The sequence below is a fragment of the Aquarana catesbeiana genome, linkage group LG02 (genome assembly GCF_042186555.1).
Source record: "Aquarana catesbeiana isolate 2022-GZ linkage group LG02, ASM4218655v1, whole genome shotgun sequence".
Lineage (NCBI taxonomy): Eukaryota > Metazoa > Chordata > Amphibia > Anura > Ranidae > Aquarana > Aquarana catesbeiana.
This window is the reverse complement of record NC_133325.1, coordinates 384,686,331-384,702,721: the sequence shown is the minus strand read 5'-3', so window position 1 is coordinate 384,702,721 and position 16,391 is coordinate 384,686,331. Positions and strand designations below refer to the sequence as shown.

Here is a 16,391-nt window from a genome sequence, read left to right as displayed (position 1 = left end):
TTGACAAAGGGCAATAAAAAATATATATCTTGGAACTCTGCTAAAATAGACAATTGTACCCCACTTCCGAGCAATGTTTCCTATTTCTAATTCTGCCATCAAATATCTGTGTGCTAAGTATACCATTTTTGTTTTACATAGGGGATAAAAGACTCGGAGGACACCCCTCATCCCAGGAGACCAGAGACCCCCCCCCCCTCTGGAAGAAGGGGAAATACCCCCAACCCAAGAAGCTGAGCAGGAGGAAGAAGAAGACGTGGTGGAGATTGGCACCACAACAGGTGAGTGTCTGCGACCACAGGCTCAGGTAAAAGAGATGGATGGTGGCAGGTTTTGGAGACCTTTTTTTTGGTTCTTTATCTCTTTTTAGGTGATCGGGATCCAGAATGCTTTACATCTGAAAGTGCCCAGATACTGATCGGGGAGATCATGGGGTGTAATCTCCAATTGCAAAACATCCAGCAACAAATCAGTGATGTTATTAAAAAAAATAATAACATCATTGATGTTTTGGGGCGAATTTAAACCCCACAAAATCACCTGTTTTATCGTACCAAACTTTTTTAAATGTTTAGAAAAGCCAAATTTGGAGGATGCACACAGTGTGCCAACATGTGCTATCTGCCATCACGGGAGATCAATGGACGCGTTTTGGGGGTGCAACCCCTTCCTCAATTATAAAGTAGCGTTGAGGAAGGGCTTGCTCCCCCCAAACACGTCCCTTGATCCCCCCTGATGGCAGATAGCACATGTTGACATTCGTAAATTGGTGTGCATCTTCCAAATTTGGCTTTTCCAGGGGTGATTTCCCCCCATCTGAACGCTATATCAAACCCAGTTCCTAAATACTGATGTCTGATATTGCCTTCAGGTTTTACCTAATGTGAACTTTGTAAGTTCAAGTTTTTTGGCTTTCTTGTTGGTTTTACACAGGCCTGTTTTATCTGAAATGGATATTTTGATTTTTCATAATGCTACTGCAAACATTGTTATACAACAAACATGTTGGTTTGTTTTAAAAACCTTTGGTAAATGCACATGTGATTGTGCAGGTATAAAAAAGTGCCTTACTCAAGAATGTGTGGATTATTGTCTCAACACTACAACACTTTTGGGGTGATGTAATTGCTGTTTTATGCAAAAATGGGGGTTATTTCCTAAGGGCAAATCCTCTTTGCACTACAAGTGCAGGTTCAGTGCAGTTGCAAGTGCACTTGTAGTGAAATGTGTTTTTGCATTTAGGAAGTACCAGCCAACAGTGTTTTTTATAAGGTTACCCAATCACGACATTTTCTGCACTCAACACATTTCTGTCAGGGTCAGCTAAAACAAACACAAGCAGTAAATGTCCACCAAGAATTTCTTTTGGTTGTTTTTTATTTGAAAAAGGTGTCACAGATTGTCTGGCATATTGATAGCCCCCCTACCCGCAAAGAACTCCAGGTAGCGTAACCGGACATAACGGGCATTCAGGGAGGGCAAGCCAGGATGGCCACTTTCAAGCGCCGTCAGTGTTGATGGATTAGGGATTCCGGCCTCAGGCCCAACTGAGCCAGCATAGTTGGCTGAATGTTTTCTTAAAAAATTATGGAGAACACAGCAGGCAAGTATTATATGGTTCAGTTTATACTCCGCCATATGGATGGGTGTCATAAATAATCGGAACCGGCTGGCCAGGATTCCAAATGTGTTCTCCACCACTCTTCAGGCTCTGGCCAGCCGAACACGAATGGGAGACCTTCAACATTGTCCTCTGGAGGTGGCAAGTCCAAGCTGCCATTCTGGAGACGCCTGTAGAACTCTGTCTGGGCGATCACTCCACCATCGGACATCCGGCCATTCTTCCCCACGTCCACATACAAGAACTCGTAATTAGCCGACACCACCGCCAACATCACTATACTATTAAACCCCTTGTAATTATAATAGTACGACCCTGAGTTGGGTGGTGGGACGATGTGGACGTGTTTCCCATCAATTGCCCCTCCGCAGTTAGGAAAGTCCCACCGCTGGGCAAAGTGGGAGGCCACAGTCTGCCATTCCTGTGGCGTTGAAGGAAACTGTTGAGGAAAAAAAAATAAACCTTACTATTTTTTCACAGAAACATGGCAAGCAGATTAGACACAAACATTATGGGGCAACCTCCAGATAGCATTTACTAAGGGGAATTTAACAAGGCCAAAGTATAAGGTACACCTATCATATTCCCCCTCCCCCCCTCTCATGGGCCATTTCTAACATTATAGGGGGGGTAACTCTTGGACAGGTAACCCTCTTCACTTCATTGAGAGATGAATGCCTAAATACAGGGTATTACTTGGAACAGCCCCTCCTTAGTTACACTATTGGCAGACCACTGGACAGGTAAGAAGTGTCATAATACAAAGATATAAATACACATTGTACACATTTGAGGACATTTGAACATTGTGCTATTACCTATCAAGATAATAATAGGATACAAAAACTTTAAACAGTACCATTGGAAAGTAAAAAGGCAGGCCCTTGCACTACATGCTTTGGGGAATTCATCCATAAATCTGACCAGTAAAGAGATGGGTATAGTGTGTATGGGTTTGGCAAAGTCAGCAGATAGATGATTGAGGATAGAGAATTGTGATCAGCTGACTTAGCAGTTGGGGGAGGGAGGGTTACCAAAAATTTGGGGACACCACAAAAAAAGCCTCTGGCACTCTGCCTGAATTTAAATCAAAAATAACATTTCCAAACATTTTAGGGGGTGTTTGGGGTAAAGCACTACTATGGAGCTGATAAAATACATTGTTAAGTGACTACATGAGGTGAATATAGGGCAGGAGACACCATGCTGGGGAGGTTATTGAAGGGCAAATATGTATGAAGGACCTAAAATAATAATGACATAAAAATTCAGCATGCATGAGGACAAAGGGGACATTCACAGCATATTACAATCATGGTAATTAGGGAATGAGGAAAGAAATACAATATATTATCAAACATTCAATACAATAAAATGTGATATAAAAGGATAAAAATCTTACCTTCATATACTCCTTCTGCAGGACCTGGATGATGGCAGAACAGGTCTCTAGGATGATGATACCCAGAGCCTGGGGGGAGATGCCTGTCGAGAACTTCAAGTCCTGCAGACTTCTCCCTGTGGCCAAATACCGCAAGGTAGCGACCAACCTCTGCTCCGGAGTGATGGCTTGCCTCATGCAGGTATCCTGCCTGCTAATATAAGGGGTCAGCGAAGCCAACAAACGGTGAAATACGGGGTCCGTCATCCTGAGAAAGTTCCTGAAATCATCAGGATTATTCTCACGGATCTCACGGAGCAAAGGCATATGACAGAACTGGTCACGCTGAAGCAACCAATTCTTGGTCCATGAACTCCTCCCCACCCTGTTCATGGACTGGACTTGTGTCAAGGTCAGGACCCCAACACCAAGCCCCCGCACAGCACGAACTCTACGAGGAGTATGCATACGAAACATGGCTAGAAAACGGTCGGCTGCTCAGAACGAAGTAACAGAACGCACTGAAGAACAGCAAGGCCTGTGAAGAGCGACCTGAAAAACAGCAACGAGCAGGCAAGATCACACAGAAAACTCCGATACGAACTGACTGCACGCACTGAAGAGCAGATACAAACCCACAAGCACAAACTGAACGTCAGAAAATGATCTGAAAGCCACGAGTCTGAAAAAGCGCGAATCGTCTCTCACCAAACTTTTACTAACACGAGATTAGCAAAAGGAGCCCAAAGGGTGCCGCGCTTGGTTCTGAACTGGCCTTTTCTAGTCTCGTTGTACGTGGTGTACGTCACCGCGTTGTTGGCGAACGGAAATTCCGACAACTTTGTGCGACCGTGTGTAGGCAAAACAAGTTTGAGCCAACATCCGTCGGAAAAAATCCTAGGATTTTGTTGTCGGAATGTCCGAACAAAGTCCGACCGTGTGTACGGGGCATTAGAGTCTGCAGAAAACTTGAGACTGGGACCGAGGTTCACCTTCCAGCAGGACAATGACATTTAACATACAGCCAGAGCTACAATGGAATGGTTTAGATCAAAGCATATTCATTTGTTAGAGTGGCCCAGTCAAAGTCCAGACCTAAATCCAATTGAGAATCTGTGGCAAGACTTGATAATGTTCACAGACTCTCTATATCCAATCTGACAGAGCTTAAAGGGTAAGTTCACCTTTACAGAAAACTCTGTCTGTAAGGTGAGCTTACACAGGTCCCTCTCCTCACCACCACCCCCCACCCCCCCCCCGGTCCCGCTGACCTGGACCGTGGCAATCTCCGGTTCTAAGCCCCAGTATATCTAAGCCAGAAGCCTGAGGCTTAGAAATCCTCTCAGCTGAATGTCCAAAACGTCCCTCGTCAGGAGGGACGTTTTGGAGCATTCTGTAATTGGTCAGCGCCATCACATGGGTGGCGCCGACCAATCAACAGCCACATAGGCTGTCCTGTCAGCTATGTAGAAGACGCGTGGCTGCAGAGAGGATTTCTAAGCCCCGGGCTTCTGGCTTGGATATACCGGGGCTTAGAACCAGATATTGCCGTGGTCCAGGTCAGCGGGACCGAGGGGGGGAGACCTGTGTAAGTTCACCTTACAGATTTTCTGTAAAGGTGAACTTACACTTTAAGCTATTTTGCAATGAAGAATGGGCAAAAAATTCACTTTCCAGATGTGCAAAGCTGGTAGAGACATCCCCAAAAAGACTTGCAGCTGTAATTGCAGTGAAAGTTGGTTCTACAAAGTATTAACTCAGGGGGGCTGAATACAAATGCACGCCACACTTTTCACATATTTATTTGTAAAAAAAAATTTGAAAAACATTTATCATTTTCCTTCCACTTCACAATGATGTGGTCTATCACATAAAATCCCAATAAAATACATTTACGTTTTTAGTTGTAACATGACAAAATGTGGAAAATTTCAAGGGGTATGAATACTTTTTCAAGGCACCGTAGTTCTTTTTTTTTTTGTAAATTATTGCTCTTGTGCTGCTGAATTCCACTGCTTACTTGACAGTCACAAGCCAGTTTATATCTGCTGGCCAGCTCTACTATTTACAATATGGTTTCCTAATCCCCTTCAACCTTGCACGGTCCCATTCTCACTTGGGTTACATCTTGTCAGCTTAGTTTCTCACATTCTTTTGTTTTCCGATTGTATTTTCCTTTTCCTAATCATGTTCTTTTAATGTATATTTTTATTATATTTTAATATGATAATTTATCATACTGTATCTAATACAGTGGGTATAGAAAAGCATCACCCCTATTTAAAATAATCACATTTGTTGCTTTGCAGCCTGAAATGAAGACAGACACAGTTTTTGTTTTATCCAGCTGTATTTACTCAGTGCAACTTATAACATCCAAGTGAAAGATATAACACCAACAAAAAAAAATCAAAAAATCAAAAACAAAATCACGGAGTTGGAAAAAGGAGCACCCCCTTGTGTCAGTATTTTGTTGAACCACCTTTTGCTTTAAATAAAGCCTTTAGTCTGTTGGGATATGTCTCTACTAACTTTGCACATCTAAACTTTGCAATATTTGCCAACTCTTCTTTGCAGAATTGCTCAAGTTCAGTTAAATTTGATGGTGACTACAGTCTTCAAGTAATTCCACAGATTTTCAATGGGGTTTAAGTCTGGGCTCTGACTAGGCCATTCAAGGACATTTACCTTTTCTCCTTCAACCACTGTGTGGTCATTTTTGCTGTGTGCTTTGGGTCATTGTCATGTTGGAAGTGTTGTCATGTTGTCCCATTGAAAACTTTCTGGCAGAGGGCAGCGGATTTTCCTCTAGAATTTGACAGTTTTTTCCCCATCCATTTTGCCTTCTATCCTGCTCCAGTCCCTGCTGCAGAGAAACGCTCCCATAACAGGATATTACCACCTCCATGCTTAAGACCCCTTTCATACTGGAGGCGTTTTTCAGGCGCTAAAGGACTAAAAATAGCGCCTAAAAAAATGCCTCCCCTGAAGCCCCAGTGTGAGAGCCAGAGTGCTTTCACACTGGGGCGGTGCACTTGTAGGACGTTAGCAGCATCTTTGGGGCGGTGGAGGAGCAGTGTATACACCGCTCCTCCACCGCCCCTGCCCCTTGGAATGCATGGGCACCGCTGACGAATCGCCTGCAAAGCACTTAGGCAGCGACGTTTTTCAAGCGCATTTAACACTTCACCCGCTAGCAGGGGGTTAAAATCTCCCCATTGGCCGAAAAGTGCAGCTAAAACAACAGCTTACCGCTGTTACCGCTAACCCGGAGTGGTGCCAGTGTGAAAGGGCTCTTACTGTAGGAATGGTGTTTATTGGATGGTGAGCTGTATTGGATTTCCACCAGACATATCGTTTGGTGTTGAGGCCGAATAATTAAATTTTATAGTCTCATCTGACCATAACACCTTTTTCCATGTGGCCTAAGAATCTTCAAGTTGTGTTTGGCAAAGTGACTGCATGTGGCCTTTCTTAAGGAGTGGCTTTTTTCTTGCAACCCTCCCATACAAGCCACATTTGTGGAGAATTTGGCATATTGTTGTCACATACACACATTGACCACTCCTTGTTAAAAGTTTCTGCAATTGCTTCAGAGTTGCCGTTGGCATCTTGGTTGCCTCTCTCTGACCAGTTTCCTCCTGGCTCTGTCCTTCAGTTTGGAGTGACGTCCTGATCCAGGGAGGGTCTGTGTTGTACCAAATACCTTCCACTTATTAATAATCGATTTCACTGTGCTACTAGACATTGATAAAGCATTTGAAATGTTTTTGTATCCATCTCCTGACTTGTGCCTGTCCACAACTTTATCCCAGAGATCTTTTGACAGTGCCTTGCCACCCGTAGTTCATTGTTTGCTTCAGTTGCACTACTAGAGACTGAAATGCTCTAGGAAAGCTTTTTTCATGCTGAGCTAATCAAAATGACCACCGCTGGTTACAGTTGAAAGTCAAATGGCTTTGTGTGCCATTGAAAAGGTGATTAGCTACATTGCGTTTAAGTCATTTTTAGGAGGGCAGTGCTCCATTTCCCAAATCAGTATTGGTGTTATATCTTTCACTTGAATGTTATAAGTTGCAGTAAATACAACTGGATAAAACAAAGATGGTGTATGTCTTTATTTCAGGCTGCAAAGCAATTCAATGTGATTATTTTAAAGGGAGTGATTCTTTTCTATACCCCCTGTACATGTTCTGTAATGTTTGTTTGTTTTGTTTTGTTTTTTTTTGTTTTGTTTTTTATGTACAAATCATGTTTAATGATATGTAATCTCACCTAGGTATTTGGTGTTTTTTGATCAATGTATTAACTGGTATGTTTTTTATATATTAATTAACCTTTTGAAGTAAGCCTAATTAACTTATTTTGAGCATATAAAGCCGGTCATACATGGATCAAAATTTGGCTGGTTCAGCCGGGACTGGCCAAATTTCGATCCATGTATCAGGACACCCAGGTGGAAAACAAGTCGATCTCTCACTTGTATGCAACCAGCCTGTCGGGTTTTTCCTTCACAGTTAGTGCCGCCAGTTGTAGCTGGAAACACTAATCGTGTTCTGCTGGCGTGGAAGGTTCCCCATGCTCCCTGCTGCCAGTACACAATAGCGCTGCGGGAGGAATTCCTCATCAACACTGACTGTGTTAATGGGAGAATCCAGCAATTTTCTTTCCTTCCACCAACGGTAGAAGGAAACTAAATAGCATAATCTATGGCCTATCTAACACTTTCCTGGGTGTGACCTAGATTCAAGTCTGGACCCATAGGGTCTGTACCAATCCCTCAGTGGAAGTTTTAGAAGTATTCTGCCTCATGTTTTTATTATTCTGTATTAAGAGAAGTCTTTCTATTGTGGGAATCATTGTTTAACTAAAGATGTTTATTGTTGTACAGACACTCTACCCATGGTATCTGCTGGTTGGCATACATGTCCCTCTTGGAATTATTTATTTGGCTGGAGTTGAGCCGGCCATACGCTGGTAGATTGTCAGACGAACATTTGAATGAAAAACCTCAGCAGTACATTCGATAATGGCATCAGAGACTTTATGAATGTCGTTCGAAAGTATTTCAAAAATTTTCTTTTAACATTCGACTTTGGTATAAATGGGATTTCCCAAACAAAACCACATACACTGTTAGAAAGTTAGTTTGAGAAAAATTCTCTATCCTGCCCTTTTGAATTTTCCCATCACGACGGTTAAAAATTAACATTGATTTGACTCCATTAAACCACTAAAAAATCGACCGTTCCAAAAACCAAGATTTTTCAATGACATTCTATTAGCGTATGATCGGTTTTAGGCTTTTCAGCAGCTGAAGAATTCTTATGCCGCGTACACACGATCGGACTTTGTGGCATACTTGGTCCGCCCGTCTTTCCGACTTTCGCCGGAGTTACGGCGGACTTTCAGAATGAACGGACTTGCCCACACATGGACAAGTCAGTTCATTTTGAACGTGACTCGGGTACGATGGGACTAGAAAAGGAAGTCAATCTTGCCGCTTTTATCGGCGAGATTGACACCTTGCAAGCCCCGTCGCAGGTCATACCAGGCCCTTAGGTCTGGTATGGGTTATAAAGGGAACCCCCTACGCCGAAAAAACTGCGTGGGGTCCCCCCTAAAATCCATACCAGACCCCGATCCGAGCATGCAGCCCGGCCGGTCAGGAAAGGGGATAGGGACGAGCGAGTGCCCCCCCTCCTGAGCCGTACCAGGCCGCATGCCCTCAACATCACCGGGTGATGTTGACCACTCCCCCTAAAACGTCACAGTCCCAGCATGCCCAGGGACTGTGACGTCATAAGGGGGCGGGGTCTCCGCCTATATAAGTCACAACGGAGCGCTCAGAGAGCAGTCCAGCCGGAGAGAGCGTCGTGTCAACATCTGGAGAAGAGGGAAGAAGACAAGAAGCCCAGAAGTCTGGACCTCCGCTGAGCGGCATGAAGACAGCGGAGGAGCCGGCAGAAGAACTGGAACACCGGGGGAAGAGGCCAGAGGGAGCGGAGAAGAACCAACCGGACGCCGGGAAAAGAGGAACCGGAGGGACCCCGAAGCCAGAAGAAGACCCCCGAAGTCGGAGGATGACCCCCCTGGAGCTGTTTAATAAATTATTTTAAAAACCTGTGTAGTGTGTTTTATTAATGACATTTTTTCCCTAGGTGAATGGGTAGGGGTACCATGTACCCCATACTCATTCATATAGGGTGGGGGGCCGGGATCTGGGGGCCCTCTTATTATAGGGGGGCTCCCGGATTCCGATAAGCCCCCCGCCCGCAGACCCCGACAACCAACAGCCAGAGTTGTCTGGAAGAGGCCCTTGTCCTCATCAACATGGGGACAAGGTGCTTTGGGGTGGGGGGCCCCGCAGGCCGCCCCCTTCCCCAAAGCACCCACCCCCCATGTTGAGGGCATGCGGCCTGGCACGGCTCAGGAGAGGGGGCGCTCGCTCGTTCCTACCCCCTTTCCTGACTGGCCGGGCTGCGTGCTCGGATCGGGGTCTGGTATGGATTTTAGGGGGGACCCCACGCCGTTTTTTCGGTGTAGGGGGTTCCCTTTATAACCCATACCAGACCTAAGGGCCTGGTATGCCCCGCGCTTGCCGCAATAGGAAAATTTGTTTTTCCTATTGCACCGAGCGCGAAATGCAATACCCTGCCCTTGCGTCGTATCTGGTCCGTTGGACCAGCATACAGACGAGCGGGCTTTCCGTCGGACCAGCACACACACGAGCGGACTTTCCGTCAGAAACTGAGTCCGACGGAAAGATTTAAAACATGTTTCAAATCTAGGTCCGGCGGACTTTTGGGAAAAAGTCCACCGGAAAAGTCCGCCGGAGCCTACACACAGTCGGATTGTCCGGCAGACTCTGGTCCAAGTATGCCGGAAAGTCCGCTCGTGTGTACGCGGCATTAGGCTACCAGCAGTCAGAGCTGTTCAGCTCTTTTATTTTTTTATATCTGAAAACCCATTGTTTAGTAGGTTTAGAAGACTGCTTCAAGGCAAACTGGATATTAAGACTTTTCCTTAACCTGGATTAAGGCTTTTCCAAAGGCATGTTGCAGTTTACAAAGAAAGACAATAAAATGTCAAGCATTGGTAGAGCTGCTTGACTTCTAACATAAAATAGCTAGTCAGTGGCAGATTTGAACAGAACACCACTGCAGATCATAATTGGGATAGCAAAGATGAAAAAGCAAGCATAGAAATGTTCTACTTCCTATATGAGTTGGGGTGACTTCAAAAGCTTTATGGAATTTTGTACAACAGAGATTGCTGACATTTAAAACTATACATATTGCCTATTGCCATACTCTGTGGTCTGTGGCACATTTTTTTATCTTTTTTTTTTTTTGGGGGGGGGGGGGTGATTTATATCTATGATGCAATAATTTGACACTTAACTTCCTGATGAGCCTGTCCTAGCACTGTTATAATAAGATGCATACAGAGCCTAAATAGGATTTTAGCTAGTCTGAAATTAGCTTATAACAATTCCAAAAAATTTTTAAGCCTAGCTCCACTTAAAACTGAAATATCAAATTTGGCGTGATACTGGTAAGTTGAATCATCGATTGACTTACATTTCTTGGGGTTCTCAGAGATGAGATTTCTTCTCCTGTATGCCACTTTCCCACAAGACCATACATGGTGCAAGGTTGATGTCACAGTGGTGATTTGTAACAGCTACAGAATTGCGCTCTGTAGCATTTTTATTGTGAAGAAAAATTAATTATAGTCTATGAAAAGTCTGTGTTGCAGAAATTCCAGACAATTTTATCCAGTGCAGGTGCTGAAGATCATGACACACTAGTGATTTGCAGCTGCATATGTGTTTATCAAAGTAATTTACACCAGCAGCTCTGTATCTATCTACATATCCCCAGAAAAAACATAAGCAGAGAGATTTGTAGCTGTTAAAAATCTCTGCTACAAAGTTGATAGTGTGACATGATACGAACTGTCTCTACAGTGCCCATAAAAAGCATTAGCTGCTCTCCCCAGTGATTTGGAAATTCTATATTATGAAATATAGGACTGTGTTAATATCAGTTTTTTACACTGAGCAAAATTATAAACGCAACACTTTTGTGTTTGCCGCTATTTATCATGAGCTGAACTTAAAGATCTATGACTTTTTCTATGTACACAAAAGGCCTATTTCTCTCAAATATTGTTCACAAATCTGTCTAAATCTGTGTTAGTGAGCACTTCTCTCTATCTTATCTTTGGATAATCCATCCACCTCACAGGTGTGGCATATCAAGATGCTGATTGGACAGCATGATTATTGCACAGGTGTGCCTTAGACTGGCCACAATAAAAAGCCACTCTAAAATGTGCAGTTTTACTGTATTGGGGGATCGGGGGGGGGTCCAAAAACCAGTTAGTATCTGGTGTGACCACCATTTGCCACACGCAGTGCAGCACATCTCCTTCGTATAGAGGTGATCAGCTTGTTGATTGTGGCCTGTGGAATGTTGGTCCATTCCTCTTCAATGGCTGTGCGAAGTTGCTGGATATTGGCAGGAACTGGAACACGCTGTTGTGTTCCAGAGCATCCCAAATATGCTCAATGGGTGACATGTCCGGTGAGTATGCTGGTCATGCAAGAACTGGGATGTTTTCATCTCCCAGGAATTGTGTACAGATCCTTGCAACATGGGGCTGTGCATTATCATGCTGCAACATGAGGTGATGGTTGTGGATGAATGGCACAACAATGGGCCTCAGGATCTCATCACGGTATCTCTGTGCATTCAAAATGCCATCAATAAAATGCACCTGTGTTCGTTGTCCATAGCATACACCTGCCCATACCATAACCCCACCGCCACTATGGGCCACTCGATCTACAACATTAACTTCAGCAAACCGCTCACCCACACAATGCCATACATGCTGTCTGCCATCTCCCCTGTACAGTGAACACCTCTCCAAAGTGCCAGACGCCTTTGAATGTGAGCATTTGCCCACTCAAGTCGGATACAACTACGAACTGCAGTCAGGTCGAGATCACGATGAGGACAACGAGCATGCAGATGAGCTTCCCTGAGACGATTTCTGACATGTTGTGCAGAAATTTTTTGGTTATGCAAACTGATTGTTGCAGAAGCTGCCTGGGTGGCTGGTCTCAGACGGTCTTGGAGGTGAAGATGCTGGATGTGGAGGTCCTGGGCTGGTGTGGTTACACGTGGTCTGTGGTTGTGAGGCCGCCGGTTGGATGTACTGCCAAATTCTCTGGAACGCCTTTGGAGACGGCTTATGGTAGAGAAATGAACATTCAATTCAAGGGCAACCGCTCTGGTGGACATTCCTGCAGTCAGCATGCCAATTGCATGCTCCCTCAAAACTTGCGACATCTGTGGCATTGTGCTGTGTGATAAAACTGCATATTTTTTTGTGGCCTTTAATTGTGGCCAGCCTAAGGCACACTTGTGCAATAATCATGCTGTCTAATCAGCATCTTGATATGCTACACCTGTGAGTTGGATGGATTATCTCGACAAAGGAGAAGTGCTCACTAACACAGATTTAGACAATATTTGAGAGAAATAGGCCTGTACATAGAAAAAGTCACCGATTTTTACGTTCAGCTCATGATAAATAGGGGCAAACACAAAAGTGTTGCGTTTATAATTTTGCTCAGTGTAGTTGTTGCAGAAGCTGACAGTTATGGCTGTTGCATCTTGCCATTGAAGCACTTGAATGATATACAGTGTGTTGCACAAGTATTTACCCCTTGGACTTTTCTGCAATTTGCAGTGTTACAACTTGGAATTAAAATGGATTTTCTTGGTGTATTTATAGTTTTCTTTACAACACCTTGAAGGTTCAAAATATTTTTAGTGTGACACAGAAATTAATTGAACAATAATACAAGCACACAGTATTTTACAGCGCACACATACAAGAATTACATTTCCTGCAGGGCTAGTTAAAAACACCTGAACATACAGGTGTTACATATACTGTATTCAAAAAATACGGGGGTTTGGTCACACTATATGGCCATATAGTGCTAAGCCCACTTACTGCGACAAAGTACCCCGAATTAGTGGGTCCTACACTAGTAATAGAATGGAAGATCCTTTGTCTCAACCATGGGAGCTGAACTCCTATGTGGGAGAACTGAAGGGGATACATCCTAAACACTGGAGGCAACAAATAGGAGGTAATGAGGAGGGGGAGGGGTGCTCCAGCCCAAAAAACCTGGTCAGGGCCTATTACAATATACAAGAACATATTTGGGGGGCACACCATACAATGCATTTAAATTCAAGATGGTGCTGCTATAAGACCTACAAACAGTACAAAATATTTTACAGCGCACACATACATGAATGACATTTCCTGCAGGGCTAGTTAAAAACACCTGAACATATTAAAAAAATACGGGGGTTTGGTCACACTATATGGTCATATAGTGCTAAGCCCACTTACTGCGACAAAGTACCCCGAATTACTAATGACCATATAGTGTGACCAAACCCCCGTATTTTTTTAATATGTTCAGGTGTTTTTAACTAGCCCTGCAGGAAATGTCATTCATGTATGTGTGCGCTGTAAAATATTTTGTACTGTTTGTAGGTCTTATAGCAGCACCATCTTGAAATTTAAACGCATTGTATGGTGTGCCCCCCAAATATGTTCTTGTATACAATAATACAAGCAGACATTTACTAATTTGACCCCTGATTATGATGATCTGATTGATTTCATGATATGATAAATGACATGATGGATCTATCTTTGGCTGCAGTTACAGCTGGAATTCTACTTTGGTAAGTCTATACCAACTTTGCATATCTTTAACCTGCAATTCTTGCCTAGTCGTCTTGACAATCTTTTCATTCAGACCTATGAATGGGCCTGACAGCAGTCAGTCTGCATCCAGGGCTGATCATCTACAGGTGATCGCTGCATAGCAGTTACATTTGAGTGACTCTGATTAGTTATGGAAGCCATCAGCCTCCCATTGCTTTCAGAGGGGCTGCCTCCTGCAGCTAATCAGCAGGAACCCCGCTGGGGCTCTCACATGTAAGCGCTGTTGGGCACATTTACAAGTGTCAACCAAACAATAATTAAAAGTGCGCTATCCTTGTGCTAGGTATAAATTAATAAATCACATAAGAGACACTATTAAAGTGCATTAAACATATGATGAACTCATTCTAAATTGACACATGTGTGCAGATAAAGTCCATATAAATTGTGCAAACACTGTGCAAAAAATGTGATAAAAAATATATATATATATATATATATATATATATATATATATATATATATATATATATATATATATATATATAGATAAATATATATTATCCATCATATATAATATCCATCATGAATGCTGCTGCCAGACTCATCCACCTTACCAATCGCTCTGTCTCTGCTACCCCTCTCTGTCAATCCCTCCACTGGCTTCCGTTTAGTCAAAGAATTTAATTCAAATTACTAACAGCTACTTACAAAGCCATCCACAATTTAGCCCCCAGCTACATCGCTAGCCTAGTCTCTAAATACCAACCTACTCGTTCTCTCCGTTCCTCTCCAGACCTTTTGCTCTCTAGCTCCCTCATCACCTCCTCCGGTGCTCATCTCCAGGACTTTTCCAAAGCCTCTCCAAGCCTATGGAATGCCTTACTTCAATCTGTCCGCTTATCTCCTACTCTATTAGCTTTTAGACGATCCCTGAAAACCCTTCTCTTCAGAGAAGCCTACCCCACCCACACCTAACAACTGATTTTTTTTTTTTACATTTTCAACATCAGCTCACCCCCCACAGTTATTACCTTTTGTTTCCACTTGACTCTCCCCTCTAGATTGTAAGCTCCAACGAGCAGGGCCCTCTGATTCCTCCTGTATTGATTTGTATTATTAGTGTACTGTTTGCCCTCATGTTGTAAAGCGCTGCGCAAACTGTTAACGCTATAGAAATCCTGTTTAATAATAATAATAAAAAGTTCAAAAAAGTGTTCAGGCTTTCTAAACATCAGTAGTTCCTCTTTCTGTGCCATGAAGCAATGATGATAACGTGCACCACCAAAGAAAAAATGCTCCCAAAAGGAATCGCAACAAGCTGTAAATGAGGTCCTTACCAGCTGCTCTGATCCCACAAGGAGACCATTACACGCCTTCCTGCATAGCAGCCATATACACCACGATCTTGCATGCAAAGGTTCCACGATCTCCTAAGCCAAGATGCATGCAGATAGACTCCATCATTGGTCTTCATAATATGCTTTGTTTAGGTAGGTTCTCTAACAATCTCTGAGATATTCCAGATATAGGTTATTTTAAGGTCAAGGATTCATGGACTCCATATGATGAATAATGTGACTTCTGGAGGCAGTTGGTTGCAACAAAATATTTAAAGTAGAGAAAAGAGTTTGGGACTTTAAATGAGGCACAAGGCACCATGTGCCTCCATCCCTAGTTATATGAAAAAGAGAAAAGGGTTGGGACTTTGAATGAGGTGCATCACTAACAATAGATAACAGGTATCATATATGAATCTAATAAAGATTCATGCATACAAAAGAAAAAGATGATATTAATACAAAGTATTTTATTAAATAGCCTTATTGGCGCATAGTAAAATATTAATACAGTGGAAGCTTGGATTACAAGCATAATCTCATAATCCGTTCCAGGAGAATGCTTGTAATCCAAAGCACTCGCATATCAAAGCGAGTTTCCTCATAGAAGTCAATAGAAACGAAGATAATTCGTTCCGCATTGACTTCTATTAGATGCAATACCGCTTGTGGCCAGAGGTGGGGGGGGCTGGAGAGCCTCGGAAATACACTCGGGAACAGCGTATCCGAGTCATTCCGAACCGCTCCGAGTGGCGCCCCCACACATCTTGCCAAATGCAGCACTGCACCGCCAATTACCTTGAATTCTGCTTGTTTTGCGAGACAACACTCGCAAACCGAGTCAGAATTTTAAAAAAGAAAGTTGCTCATCTTTCAAAACGCTCGTTAACCGCGTTACTCATAAACCAAGGTTCCCCTGTATACATCATAATTACAGCAATCTATATGGTAAAACATTTACATGGTAGTATACTAGAACCATACCACACTAACGTGGGGATGAGGGGTTAAAAACTGATGATGTGAGGGGTTGCAACACAAATCTAAACGCATAACTGTAACAGAAAGATTGCAGCCTATAGTGCTTGATGCGTTTCCTGGGATTCCACTTCCTCAGGAGCAGGTGTAATCAGCGTATCTACAAGGAATATATAGACAACAATGGAATTGGATAATTGACAGAAAATAGAAATATTTAAAGAGACCAAATTAGACTAGTACTCTTCATAACTTTAACTCACAATTCAGCTTAGAATTTTGGCGCATGGTGCTAAGCGCCATC

At 43.2% G+C, this 16,391-nt stretch overlaps 1 protein-coding gene across 2 annotated transcripts in view; it reads left to right on the top strand.

Annotated features, from left to right (window-relative positions):
* LOC141129926 (uncharacterized) overlaps nucleotides 1-16,391 on the top strand; it is a 207,078-nt gene that overhangs the window by 98,410 nt on the left and 92,277 nt on the right. The window lies entirely within an intron of this gene.